Source organism: Spermophilus citellus, assembly GCF_964194105.1.
Source record: "Spermophilus citellus genome assembly, chromosome: 8".
Classification (NCBI taxonomy): domain Eukaryota; kingdom Metazoa; phylum Chordata; class Mammalia; order Rodentia; family Sciuridae; genus Spermophilus; species Spermophilus citellus.
The window spans coordinates 128145350-128159530 of NC_138189.1; the positions used below are offsets into that span (position 1 = coordinate 128145350).

At 32.0% G+C, this 14181-nt stretch overlaps 1 protein-coding gene across 3 annotated transcripts in view; it reads left to right on the forward strand.

The window, feature by feature from the left end:
• Positions 1 to 14181, forward strand: part of FBXW7 (F-box and WD repeat domain containing 7) — a 192695-nt gene that overhangs the window by 48604 nt on the left and 129910 nt on the right. For 2 of the 3 annotated variants that reach the window (XM_081303672.1, XM_081303673.1), the window contains exon 2: positions 13359 to 13406. The exons of the other annotated variant lie outside the window; for it this stretch is intronic. The gene's annotated coding sequence lies outside the window, so the exon portion shown is untranslated. The remainder of the gene's footprint in view (positions 1 to 13358; positions 13407 to 14181) is intronic. 3 annotated transcript variants of the gene reach the window in all.

Here is a 14181-nt window from a genome sequence, read left to right on the forward strand (position 1 = left end):
AAACAATCCAGTTGTTGTCTTCAGAAAATGGCTAACAAACACATAATGAGGCACAGCAACATTAGCCATTAGGGAAGTAGAAATCAAAACCACCATGAGAGATCACTTGGCTATTATAAAATACATGGAAAATAACAAGTGTTGGTGAGTATGCAGAGAAAATTGGAACGTTCATGCCTTGCTGATGGGAACATAGAAAAATTATATCTACTATGTAAAAAGGTTTGCCACTTTAATGACCAAATCATTTTGAAATTATACTTATAAATGTGTTCCTAAAATAATTGAAAGCAGAAATTCAGGCCAGTGTTCATAGCAGCATATTCACAATAATCAAAAGATGGAAATAACCCAAATATCTATGAACAAATGAAAAATAAATGTGGCATATAAAAACAGTGGAATATTATTCAGCCTTAAAAAGAAATGGAATTTTATTACATGCTGCAACACAGAGGAACTTTGAAAACATTATGCTAAGTGAAATAAACTAGATAGAAAAGAACAAATGATGATGGTATATAGTATTTATATCTAGAGTATAAGTACTCTAGGTACTTATGTGAGGTATCTAAAGTAAGCACATTTATAAAGCCAGAGAATAGAGTTTACCAGGGGCAGGAGAAGAATGGGAAGTAATTGCTTAATGGGATAGTTTCTTTTTGGAATGATGAAAAAATTTTGGAAACAAATAGTGGTGATAGTTGTACAACATTGTGCTTGTATTTATTTAATGCCACTGAGTTGTATACTTAAAATACTTTTTAAAAAAGTACTGTTGTTGTTTTTCTTTTTTTTAATGTTACTTGTGAAAAATCTTTCCAGTGCACTGGAAAAACTTTACTTTGCTGATTTCTTGCTCTTTCTTTGAATCTGTATTAAAAGTCTTATGTGCCTCATGATGCATGTCTGTAATCCTAGCATTTCAGGAGGCTGAGAAAGGAGGACTGCAAATTCAAAATCAGCCTTGGCAACTTAGGGAGGCCCTAAGGACTTCATGAGACCCTATCTCAAAATTAAAAGGGGAAAAAAAAAAAAAGGTCGGGGGATGTGGCTCAGTGGTTTAAGTACCGCTAGGTTCAATTATTTCTGGCATTCCTCCCATTCCCTGTCCAAAAGAAAAGTCTTAGGCGCTTGGAAATGTTATAGCTGTATAAATGAAAAATAATATTAGGAATGATTTTTAATCGAATACATTAGAGGGAAAAATCTTATGTAGTCATTCTTTCTATTTCATGTTATGTTACACAAAGTTAGATATTTGAATTTGTAGATTAAAAAGAAAAACTTTGTCCTTTTAGTCCTATAGAAACAAGTCAAATTTGAAAAGGTTGTTTGTTTCTTAAGTTGTAGACATAATACGAGATCAACAAGACAAGTAATATAACACAGTAGATTCTTACTGACCTGATCAACTTTAAGAATACCCTAAAGAAGTAAAAGTATAAGCAAAACTGGGCAATGCTGTGATGACATTTCAGAAATTCAAAATATAAATATATAGTGGTTGAGTGTTGGGGGCCTTATTTTATTTTCTTATTTTCATTTATTCTAGTTTAATATCTCTCCTTTCAAGTACTTTTATTGTATCTTTTTTTCGATCATTAACTGTAGTTGCATTGAGGCATTTTCATTTGGTTCTGTAAGGTTTACAGTGTACATGATATTTATTTATTTATTTTTATGTGGTGCTGAGGATCAAACCCAGGGCCTCACATGCGCTAGGCAAGGGCTACACCGCTCTACCTCAGCCCCCACCACCATATGATGTATTCAGAGAGGGTAAAGGGAAAAGGGAAACAGCGAGCATCACTGGTGACAGAGGTGATAATTCTGGTGACTGATAATATTCTTCCAAATAACCTTTTTTTGGAATCTTTTTTCAATATTGATTGTATGCATTTTATTTGGAATTTAGAGTTCCATTGGTAAGAACTGTGAAGAGTCTTGAGATTTTTGCACTTTTTTTGCAAGCTTAATAAATGTCTCAGCCATTGTTAATGGATGCTGGTAGAAGACATGGGCCTCCCGAGTTGAAACTGAAGGATAATTTGTTATTTACAGCAAGTGATAGCAGTGGCTAAGAGTACATATTAGCTGTTTTGGGGCCAGTTTCCTGTGCCCCAGTTCCCATATAGCAGTGTGAGTAGAGTCATAGGACTCATTGTACATTGCGTAACAGGAGAGGAATCCTTGGCTTGAGAACCTGAATGGTTTATAAAAGGAGGTAAGAATGCTGTTCTTTGCTGTAGAGAGAAATGCTGTCTCTTCTTTCAAGGTTGTTTACTAGGAAAATATCCTAAGAGTGCAGAGCACAAGTCAATGAGTTTCTTACTTCAAAGAGGTTCAGAAACTTTGGAGTATCACAGAGAATTATTTCCTAATGGTATTTTCTACTCATTTCTATATTGTCTTCTGGCAATATTCCCTATGAGTACACAGTTCTGATTTGTCTGTCTTAGGATAGTGAAGTACCAAATTGTTTGCTTTATTATTATTTAGAGTTCTTACTTGATTCTGGGTAAAGTATTTTGTCAGAAATGTGATTGCAAATATATTTTTTTCAGCCTGTGATCTGTCTTTTCACTTTAGGTCTCTTTAACAAAGCTAACATTTCTAATTTTAAAGAAGCTATTAATTTTTTTCTCTTATGAATTGTTTTACAAACTTTGCCTTACTGCATATTGTAGATTTTTCCTTTGTTTTCTTAGGCATTTTATTATTTTATGTTTCACATTTAGATTTGTGATCTGCCTTACATTTCTATTTGTGTAAGTCATGAGGTAGAGTTCAAATTCATTATATTTGTTTATGGATATCCAGTTGTTTTAACACTCTTTCTTGAAAATACTATCATCCCTCATTTAATTACCTTTGTACTTTGGTCAAAAATCTTTGACCAATACTTTGGTCAAAACTTTGTAAGTATCTATTTCTGGATTAATTCTGTTTATTGAACTACTGTCTGTTGTTTCGCTTAATATATCATTGTCTTGAATAATTTAGCTTTCTGGTTATTACTGAAATTAGTGTTAATTTCCCTAATTTTTCTTTTTGTAAATTGTTTTGAATATTCTATTCCCTTTGTTTTTCCATGTAAATTTAAAAATCAGCTTGTTGATAATTAAAAAATAATTAGTTCTTTGTATCCACAGGCCCCTCCCCCCATCTGTGGATATAACCAATTGCATATCAAAAATATTTAGAAGAAAAATTAGTCTGTACTGAACCATATACAAAATTTTCTCATGTCATTATTCCCTAAACAATACCGAATCACAACTTTTTATACTGTATTGGGCATTAAAAGTAATGGAAAGCTAATGGTGCTTCGAATACTGTACTATTTATGAGAGAGCCGAGCATCTGTGGATTTTGGTATCCATTGGGGTTGCACCTGGAACCAGACCCCTCTCTCTATTTCCCTTTTACAGAGGGTTGACTATGTTCCTCTTGCATTTTTCATTGGGTTTTATTCTACATATCAGTCTGAAGAGAACTGATATTGTAACAATAGATAGCCTTTCAATCTCTGAATCTATTTCTCCATTTTTTTGGTCTTTGATTATTATCATTAGTTTAATAGTTTTTAGCCTACAAATTCTAAACATATTTTATAGATATATACATAAGTATTTCTTTATTTTTGATCTACTGTAGCTTCTACTGCATTTAAATTTTTCCCCACATTTTTTATTATTGCAGTATAGTTGTATGTATCAATGGAATTTGTTGTTACATATTCATGCATGCATACATAAAAATTTTTGATGTACCAACTCATTGTTAGTATATAAAAATATAATGAATTTTATTGTATCTCATGACCTGTCAAAACTGTATATTAGTTTTACGACTTTTTTCTTTGGATTTTCTTTGTAGGTTATCATGACTTGGAATAAAGAAATTTTTAAATTTTATTCCTACTTTCCTGAGTATTTTAAATCAGGAATGGATGTTGGATTTTTGTCTAATGTCTCTTCTGCAGCTTGAAATGTAGTTTTCTTATTTAAGTTGTTAATGCAATCTATTACGTTGTTTGATTTTCAAATGTTGAACCAGCTGTGTATTCCTTTGTTAAACCGTACTTGGCTATGAGATATTTATTATTCATTTTCTATATTGTTGAATTAGATTTGCTTATATTTTGTTGAGGGTTTTTGTATATGTTCATAGGGATTATTGTCTGTTGTTTACTTATAATATCATGTCTCCCTTTGCTATTTTGAGTTGAGAACTATTCTCTTTTCTATTTTTGGAGAGTATGTTTAATTGATATTTTTTTCCTGAATGTTTTGTAGCATTTGCCGTGAAACCATTGGAGCATATTTCTTTTTTGAAATGTTTTTAACTACAAATTTGTTTTCATATATGTATATATGTGTCTAAAATAGGATAATTTATATATATACACATATATGACAATTCATATTATCTGACTTTTCTTAAGTGTTAGCAGTTTGTATCTTTCAGGATGAAATGATTTACTTCATATTTTGTAGTCATAAAGTATTCCTTGATTATTAATGTTTCTAAGGTCTTCAGTGATATTTCTGCTTTCAGTCCTCATGTTGACGATTTGTCTTATTTTACGCTCTTGTTTTATGAGTTGGTTAGTCTGCCTAGAAGGTTTTCTATCAAGTTTATTTAGATACAGTTTTAAGGTTTGTGGAAATGTCAAGAGAAAACATGAGAGCATAACTCGTATCAATGTAAAGAACTAGCTTTTGTATTTATTTTTTCTTTTCTTTCTTTCTTCCTTCCTTTATTTCTTTCTCCCTCCCTCCCCCCTCTCTTTCTTCTTGTAGTTCCGCCTTAATCCGTTGATTTCTACTCTTTATTATTGCCTTCCTACTGCTTGTTTTGAGTTTGCATTGGTCTCGTACACTTTCTTAAGGTGGGCACTTAACTGATTTGGTGCTATTTTTCTTTTCCTTTTTTAACATAGGCATTTAAGGCTATTAATTTCCCTCTAAGAACTGCTGAGACTGCATCTTATATATTACTGTAATTTGTAATTGTTTTCTTCAGTTAGTTCAAAATATTTTCTAATTTCCCTTGAGACTTTTTTGATTTACAGGTTGTTTAGATGTGTTGTTGAATTCCCATATTTCATATTTTTCAGTTAATTTTCTGTCACTCATTTTTAGCTTAATTCCATTGTAAGCAGATAATATATTTTGTATTATTTCAATTCTTTTAAATGAGTTAAGGCTTATTTTATTTAGGTGAATGTTTTATATGTACTTGGAGAGAATGTCTATTATATGGTTGGAATAATTTGTTTTTGAATGGAAAGAGAAAATTTTTTAATTTTCTTATAAGACTAGACCTTATATCCTAATTGCTTTGTTGCCAGTGGGGTAATTTTTAAGGGTACTTGGATTTAGAATGCAGTAATCTGTTGCTTAATGACGGATATGTTTTGAAATATCCAGCAGTAGCAGGTTTCATTGTTGTGCGAATGTGATAGTGTGTACTTCACAAACCTAGATGTTAGAGGTCAGTCATTGAATTTGGCCTCTTGGTACAAACATAAAATACACAAGGCTGCTACTAGCATGGCAGCACAGTAAGGTTTGTTTACACCAACATTACCACAAACCTAAGTAATGTGTTGTGCTACACCACTAAGACTGCTACAGTGTTATTAGGCATTAGGAATTTCTTAGCTCTCTGATGATCTTGTGAGACCACCTTTATACATATGATCTCTTCTTGACCAAAACATTTTAATGCAGGGCATAATATTATTTGGTTCTGTGGTTGCCTTTTACTAACTATTATTTCAAATAAATTTCTATAGGCTCTTCATCCCTCTGCTGTGTTTGTTAAATAGTAAAGATGGATTTGATTTTGTAGAACTCTTCTGTTCTTTAGAACAGTATGTGTTGAATTTTTTTTTTTTTAAGAGAGAGTGAGAGAGGGAAGAGAGAGAGAGAGAGAATTTTTAATATTTATTTTTTAGTTCTCGGCGGACACAACATCTTTGTTGGTATGTGGTGCTGAGGATCGAACCCGGGCCGCACGCATGCGAGGCGAGCGCGCTACCGCTTGAGCCACATCCCCAGCCCCAGTATGTGTTGAATTTTGTAGTACAGGATTTAAGAGTTAATATGTTTACTCAGTTTTGTTTTTTGTTAATTTAATTTGAATAGTGTAATCTTAAGAGATTATGTGAGATATTAGGACTCCATAAAGATTTAATTTATTACAGAACCTGTTAATATCAAGGTGGACAGCAGTTTATGTTTCTAGATAAAGGTCATTTTTGGGGGGGAAGGGGATTAGAACTCATCCAGTATTTTATTGTAGTAAATTAGTGATCAGCTGGGGCTTGAATTAATTTAAGGAATATGAATGTGGCAGAAGATGTAAATCACAGACTTTTGAAAATTTGCAATTGGTGAGAACTGTGAGGAATTTAGATATAGTTTTAAGGTTTGTGGAAGTGTCAGAGAAAACATGAGAGCAAAACTCTTATGAATGTAATTATATAGAAATGCAGATAACTTATGTTGATTTTGTTGTTGTTGTTACTGTTCGGACAATTGGAACAAATCAGATATTTTTTAAAAGTACCATGAGTTTACTTTTTAATTTGCTGGAGTGTCTATGAGAAAGTTGAGGAATTCCTTTCAAATTGAGGTACTGTGTAAGCATTCCTTTGCGGTTTTATAGCAATCAAGCCAGATGCTTGGGGATAAACACCAAATGCTGTGCCTTCTTTGTTAAAGAAATAGAAATGCTGCATGTGTTTTTTTTTTAAAGTGAAAATTTACATCTTTTACAAAAATTTGTTATGGCATGAGATTTTTAAAAGACATTTGAAGGATATAAGATAATGAAATTCAATTCTGTGTAAGATAGAAGTAAACCATTGGTTTGGTTGTACTGGATTGATTTATGAAATTTTGTAAGTAGACTAAATCAAATGGGTGATGGGTAATTTGAGAAGCAGTTTTTAATGTTTGTCCCAGGTAATTCAAGATCCGATCTCCATGAAACTGTAATATGTCCCTCTTATCCACAGGGAAAACATTCCAGGACCTCCAGTGGATATGTGAAAGCTCAGATAGTACTGAATTCTCTATATTGTTTTTTTTTTCCCCTAAAAGTTAAGAATTTTCACCTTTTTACATAAAGGAAGCACTTTATGGCTTTACTATGGTATACCTGAATTGCCAGTACCACTACTTTAGGGTTTGCTTCCATTATTAAGTAAAATAAGGTGTTATTTGGAAATAAGCATGGGGATACCAGTTCTTTGGTCCATCTGATAAATGAAATGGCTGCTTAGTGATTAATGGGCAGAAGTGTACACAGGATGGATACTCTGGAAAGAGGGATGATTCACATTTCAGGAAGAATGGGGTTTGAGATTTCATCACCCATCTCAATGACTTGCAATTTAAAAATTATAAATTTTTAGGGGCTGGGATTGTGGCTCAGCTGCATAGCGCTCGCCTAGCACTGGTGGGGCCTGGGTTCGATCCTCAGCACCACATAAAAATTAAAAAAAATTACAAATTATTAATTTCTGGAGTTTTCCATTTAATATTTTTAGTGGCCAGAACTCTTGATGAGTTGGACTCCCTTCTTTTATATTTTTTACCAGTGTAGCTTCAAAAAACTTAAAATTGAAAACAACAAAAAATAGTAGTCTCTTAAGAAAATAAATTATGAACACCAAAGATGCTAGATTTAAATTCTTTTTATTATTAATTTAAAAAAGTTTAACACATAAAAAGTGTAAATATTTATGGGATATCATGTAATATTTTGATACATGTATGTGTATATATTATATAATGTTCAAATCAGGTAAGCATATCTACCTTTTCAAACATTTACTGTTTCTTTGTGGTGGAAGCATTCAAAATATTTTTTAAACTTTTTTGAGAATAACAGTACATTCTGTTGTTAACTTTACCTGCCTGTGCAGTAGGACATCAGAATTTATTTCTGTAAACTGTAACATAATACCTGTTAAAGATGCTAGGTTTTAAAATAGTATTTATGTGATCATAATTCATAAACAGTCTTCATTAGATTTATTGCTTGATGAACAGGGTGTAATCATTGAATTCATTGTGGTTCTTTTGTTTTAGGGGAAGATTGCTTTGCTTACATCCTTTTAGTCTTCTCTGGTATTTTTATTATTATTAGAAATCATAAAATTAGGTAATTTCTCTTAATAAACCCATATCTGATTCTGTGGACTATTTAGATATGGGATGGGACCTGTTGTCTTGACTTCATTTAGTCACTCTTGACTTCAAAGTGGACTTTAAACCATGAACCATGATCCTAGTCCTTCTAGTCTTTTTTTTTTTAATTAAAAAAATTTTTTTATTTTAAAGAAATACATTCTCTGGGGAAGTTTCCTTTACATTCAGTAAGTTGGTTCTTCTCTTTTAGGAAGATAAGACAAACTTCTCATAAAGAAGGGATTTCCCCCTTTTTGTTCTTGAGTACCTTTAGTACTTGTTCAAAGATTGCCCATGTTGGTTACTTTATTTTATTTGTGGTAAAAACAAATCTTTTAGAAAGTTAAGAACCTTAAAGAAGCATGTTTCATGCTTGGATGGGATTTGGAGTTAGACTGATTAAAAAAAAAATTAGTTTGGCAGTGGTTTTCCTTTTGTTCACTGTGTCTCAGGACTAACTGGATTGCTGGCCTTTTTTTATTCAGGAACTTGACGATTTCTGGCTGTTGCATGTTAGGAAAGGAGCTCTCTATCAAGCTAGATTCATATAGATAACAAACCCCAAGACTCAGGAAAGTTCTTGCAAGGTTTTGATACCAAATGAGGTTTGACCCCATGAAGGGGTGCTAATCTGAAGGGAAACCTAAATTCCTAGCCTCTGGGAATTATTAAGAGAATTGACCTTTCCGGCCTTTAGGCCACCCTCCTCTCCTTCCTTTTGTTATAGACTCAACAAAAACAACAAAAAATATCTGTCAGCCAAAGACAAACAGGTTGTTGTAATAAGTCACAAATCCTTATTTAAATCTAATAAAAGATTAATCAAATTACTTAATTTAGACAAAAGAATAGAAGTTTGTTAGATTAAATAGAAATAGTGATTAGGTCAGTATAATTGAAAAGGTAGATAAGAAGAAATGGAACTTTTTATGTTTTTTATATAGGTACCATTGTAAATATCAACAAAAATTTTATGTTTATAAGAAGACTTATTTGCAAGGCTTTTTATTTTTCAATAGATGTAGAACACTTCTTGAAAAGGTATGGTTTAAAAGAAATCTAAGTCTTCATTTTTTTTTTTTTTTAAACTAGTCAAAGAACTCCATTAACCTTTGTTTCAAGCATTATTACCAGGCTTTTTCCAACTTAATTAGCTGCATAGAATAAACGGTATAAACGAAAGCTGAAAAGAAGTGCAGTGTTCAAGGGGCTTGGGCTTAAAAATGTTAGAGATCTAGATTTTATCAGATTCATAAACAATTTTAAAAAACAGTTGTAGTATAAAATAGCAGCTTCCAGTAACTTCTTCAAGTTTTATTGGTCTTCTGAAGTTGACTCTAATCAGTTTACCTCATTTTTAGAATCTCATTAAAATTCTATACAAGATCTGAAACTTCCTCCCCGCCCCCGCCCCTCCTCCTCTCCAGTAGCAAGTAGTGCTCTTCCATCCATAGATTGTTGGGGCAGTGCTTCAGTCAGTCTCTTTAATTCAGTCAGACTGTCTGCACCAAGCTGGTTTAAGATGTTGGGTAGCAATTCTGACAGCTACTTTTATCTTTGCATGGCCTGTGATATGAAGGTGTTTTCTGCCAGAGATGCCTGAACTTGAAGGTTATTAAAGTGGATCATTGTTCCTTGGTTTGTAAACATATTCACCTCTTTCATACCAGAGAGGATACTGTTTACCCTTAACTTCTTTAAAGACAACTGAAGCTTTTTTATTTTTATTATTTTTCTATTTAATCTTGGTTCAATGAACCACCTTCCTTCTGCAAGCAGTTCCTTTCCAACCAGTGTGTACTTGTGCCAGCAGTTTGGCAAATTTTTCCTGGCTCATGATAACTTCTTTAATCTTGTCAGAGTAAAAATGGGGGTCACCTGGAATACCAAGGTTGTTGCTCAGGGGTGTCATAGGTAGACCACCTAAGATTAGGCACACAAGTAGGGGCTCAAGGTGGCAAATGAAGGAGACTGGAAGCAATCAAAAAGTCTTAGATTGGGGCTGGGGATGTGGCTCAAGCGGTAGCGCGCTCGCCTGGCATGCGTGTGGCCCGGGTTCGATCCTCAGCACCACATACCAACAAAGATGTTGTGTTCGCCGAGAACTAAAAAATAAATATTAAAATTCTCTCTCTCTCTAAAAAAACAAAACAAAACAAAACAAAACAAAACAAAAAAACAAAAAACCAAAAAACAAAGAAACAACATAAAAAAAAGTCTTAGATTTTCTAAACAATAGTGTCTAGTAAGTTTGCTTTAATAAGTTTTTATGAATGCCTGGCTTGGCTATGTGGTTGCTTTTGAAATCAGTGTTCAAGCTAGCTATTAATGATTTAAAAATATTTGTGCAAAATCACGTATCTATAAATTTAACTTGAGTTTGTTTAGGACAAGCATTAGAAAAATAGTTTTCTGTATTATTACAGGTGAATATCTCCAGTTGGAAAATATGAAATCTGAAATGCTGGAGTATTTGGATTTTGGATTTTGGGGTTAGGAATGTTCATGTGGTAAAGTTAATGCAGATACTTCACAATCTGAAAAACTATGAAATCTGAAATGCTCCTGATCCCAAGCATTTCAGATAGGGGACAACTCAACCAGTGATAGAAAATCATAAGGAATCCTTTGCTGGCAAAATTTATATTTGCATTGAAACTGCTTTTAAACATTCTAGTATAAAATGACCAGCCGTATTTAAATTTCCTTTGTGTAATCAATAGAAATAAATTGGAATACATTGTTAAGAAATTTTGAGATTTTCGAATTAGTGAGTTACATATTATTAGTATGATGGCCTAGAATTATTGAGAAGTAATTTTTGGTCTTTTTTTAATTTTAAAGACATTGAAGCATTATATGCATACAGAAAAGTATAAGTGAACTTTTCTATGTTGACGTGCTTTTACAAAGTGAACACAATTTTTTAACCCCAACCCAGATCAAGGTATCAACTTCTCAGAAGTCTCCTTGTGTCCTGTCCCAGTCAATAATTCCTTCACAAGAAAGGTAATTAATTACTCTTCCTACTTTATAAACAGAGATATGTTTGGTTTATTGTTGAATTTTATAAGAATAGATCAGATAGTATGTGTTTTTTTTTTTTTCTTTGCACTGGCTTCTTTGACACTGAGTTTTTGACATGTGGCATTTTCACTGTAGTTTAGGATTCCATTGTATGAATATACTGTTTTTATTTCTCCATCCTAATGCTGTTAGATGTTTGGATTATATACAGTTTTGGGCTCTTAAAATAATGCTGATGTGATAATTCTTGAACATATCTTTTTGTGGGCATGTATAACTAGGCGTGGTATTGCTTGATCTTTAGGAATTATATTTTCAGTCTCAGTAGATACTTCCCAACATTCTCTGTTTGATCCATTTTACATTTCTGCTCTAGTTTATGAGAATGTGAGTTGCTGCATATTGTTGCTTACAGTTGTTATTGTCGGGGTTTTAGATAAAAAAAAATTGTGGGTGATAGTATATATCATTGTGAGGTTAATCTGTATTTTTCTAATGTATTTTTCTAATGATCAGTAATATTTAGCATTTTTTCTCATGATCTTGTTTTTGAAGTTTTGTTTGATCTTTTGGGTATCTTAATAATGTTTGTGTTTTTGTTCTTTTCTTTATTGTGGCATTTGGGATTGAATCCAGGGCCTTATGCTAAGCAAGCAACCTTTATGCTATATCCCCAGCCCTTGAGTGGTCTTTTTCTTGTTGATTTTAAACTGTCATAATATGTTTTGGATGAGTCCTTTGTTGGACCTATATATTGCTAATATTTCATCCTACTCTGTAGGTTGTATTTTTATTTTTTAAAAAGATACTTCCTAGTTGTAATGAAATCCAGTTTGTTTTTCTGTGTCCTGTTTAAGAAATCCTTGCCCAGCTCAAAGTTGTGACAGTGTTCTCTTGTCATCGTTTAGCAGCTTTACAATTTTATGTTTAGCTCTCTTTTTCTTTTCCCTTTGTCCATGGTCTGTGGATAGATGTTGATTTGATAGATTCTGGTTTTAGCAGAAGTAGTCATAGGAAATCTATCAGGCTTACTCAAGAAAACATTTTTATTTTTATATGTGGTACTGCAGTTTCTAGTAATGTAACATTTTCTATTAAGATCGATGATTGTTATTCTGGTGATTCTTTAAAAGGAAATTTTAAACAGATTTTTTTCCTGACTCTGAAAGAGGCAGTTTTATTTCATAACATTATGTTCTGCCTTACTTGCTGTGTTTTGTTTTTGAGGAGACATAATGGTGGTTTAAAAACATTGGGATGTGCAGTCAAATGCAGCTGCTATATTTAAGCAGATGACTTAGTCTATAAGGAATGAAGTGTTTAGAAAAAAGTCTGTACAAGTTTTTTTTCAGTTCAGAGTAAAGTGTTTGGCAAACACTTAGAGTTCCATAAATATTTTGTAGTACCTTTATTCTTAAATTTTGATTAATTTGACTTGAGACTTGATTGAAAAGATTCATATTCAAAGTTTATTATGAAATTATTTACAGCTAACTTTTATAATAGTAAATTCATTTGCCACTTTACATGTTTCTTTTTATTATGGACAAGGTATTTTGTTTACCTATTAACATAGAATGGATTTTAAAATGCTTCCTCATTTTGATCTTTTGATAAAATCACAATGAGTTTATAAAATATTTTATCATTTCATTGGCTCTGCTTTGTAGAACTTATTGTTACATTTAGGTGTTACTTAAAAGGTGTTGCTAGGTACCAGAATATGACAGTGTGTATTCAGTGTTAGAAAGAATTGAACATATGACTGATACTCTAAGAAGTTATTAGTATACTGTTCCCTTGATCTTTTAATTATTTGTCTTATTTGTGATAGAGCTCATTCTTTCTGTGTTCTGTTCTAGTAAATGCTGCCAGTGTCTTGATAATCAGCTTTTCCATATGTTGCATATGAAATTTAAATTATTTTTAAGATTATGAAAAGTTTGTATATAAAAATTTTATTATATGCTCAAGTTTCAGCATATGCTTTGGGTTTTATAGTGTTATACATAAAGAAATAACCCTAATATTAAATGGAATTCTTGGGTAGATTTTACAGAGTAGGTATAATTCTGAAGTTGAAAAAATATTTCTCACTTATTTATTTATTTTTTTATTTAGGGAATTTCTACCATCAGCAAGATTTTTAAAAGGCTATCTAAGTAGTTGGTAAGTATTGAACTCCATGTTATACACTTTGAATTTTAGTTAAATTTATGCACGCAATATAAGGACATTTACAATAACCAGTGTTAAATTACAATTATAAATTATATTGCTTTTAATTTTTAACTGGGTTCTAGAATTTTTTTCTCTATGCCTTTTCTGATCTGCTTCTGATTCTTTCTACATGTTGTATCCAGAACATTCTTTTGGTGTGCAGCCTAAATATTAGGAAGTCCTGAAAAGAAATAGTTCTAGTGGGTAAGGAGTGGTAACACTTTATGAATGAAACAGGATTTTCCCTTCTTGGGATTTTGTAGTAGTTCTCCTTTAGTTGCCAAAACTAGTATGGATTTTTTCTTTTGCCATCCATTGTTTTGTTTATTAGGTCCCATTTGCTGCAGTGTACCAACCATTAATGTTCTCAGGCCTTATGCTGTTTCCTGTCTAGATTATCCCAATTTCTTTGTTCCAGGATTGAAATATGAAAAATTTTATGGGCCTATAGTAAAGCATCTCATAAATTTAGGATTTTATTAGATAAAGCTTTTACTACTTAATTTTTTACTAAAGATTGGTTAATCTTAGCATGTTTTATTTAAACTAAAAGTGTTTTAGATTTATGTGCTATGATGATTATATAGACACAATAATGCGTTAGTTAATCTTGATAGATTTTAAAGTGATGAAATATATTTCAAAGATAGGAAGAAAGTGCTGAGACATTGGATAATATTGTGTCATAGTTTGAGGTTGTTTTTAATATAGTCAAAAGATTTTT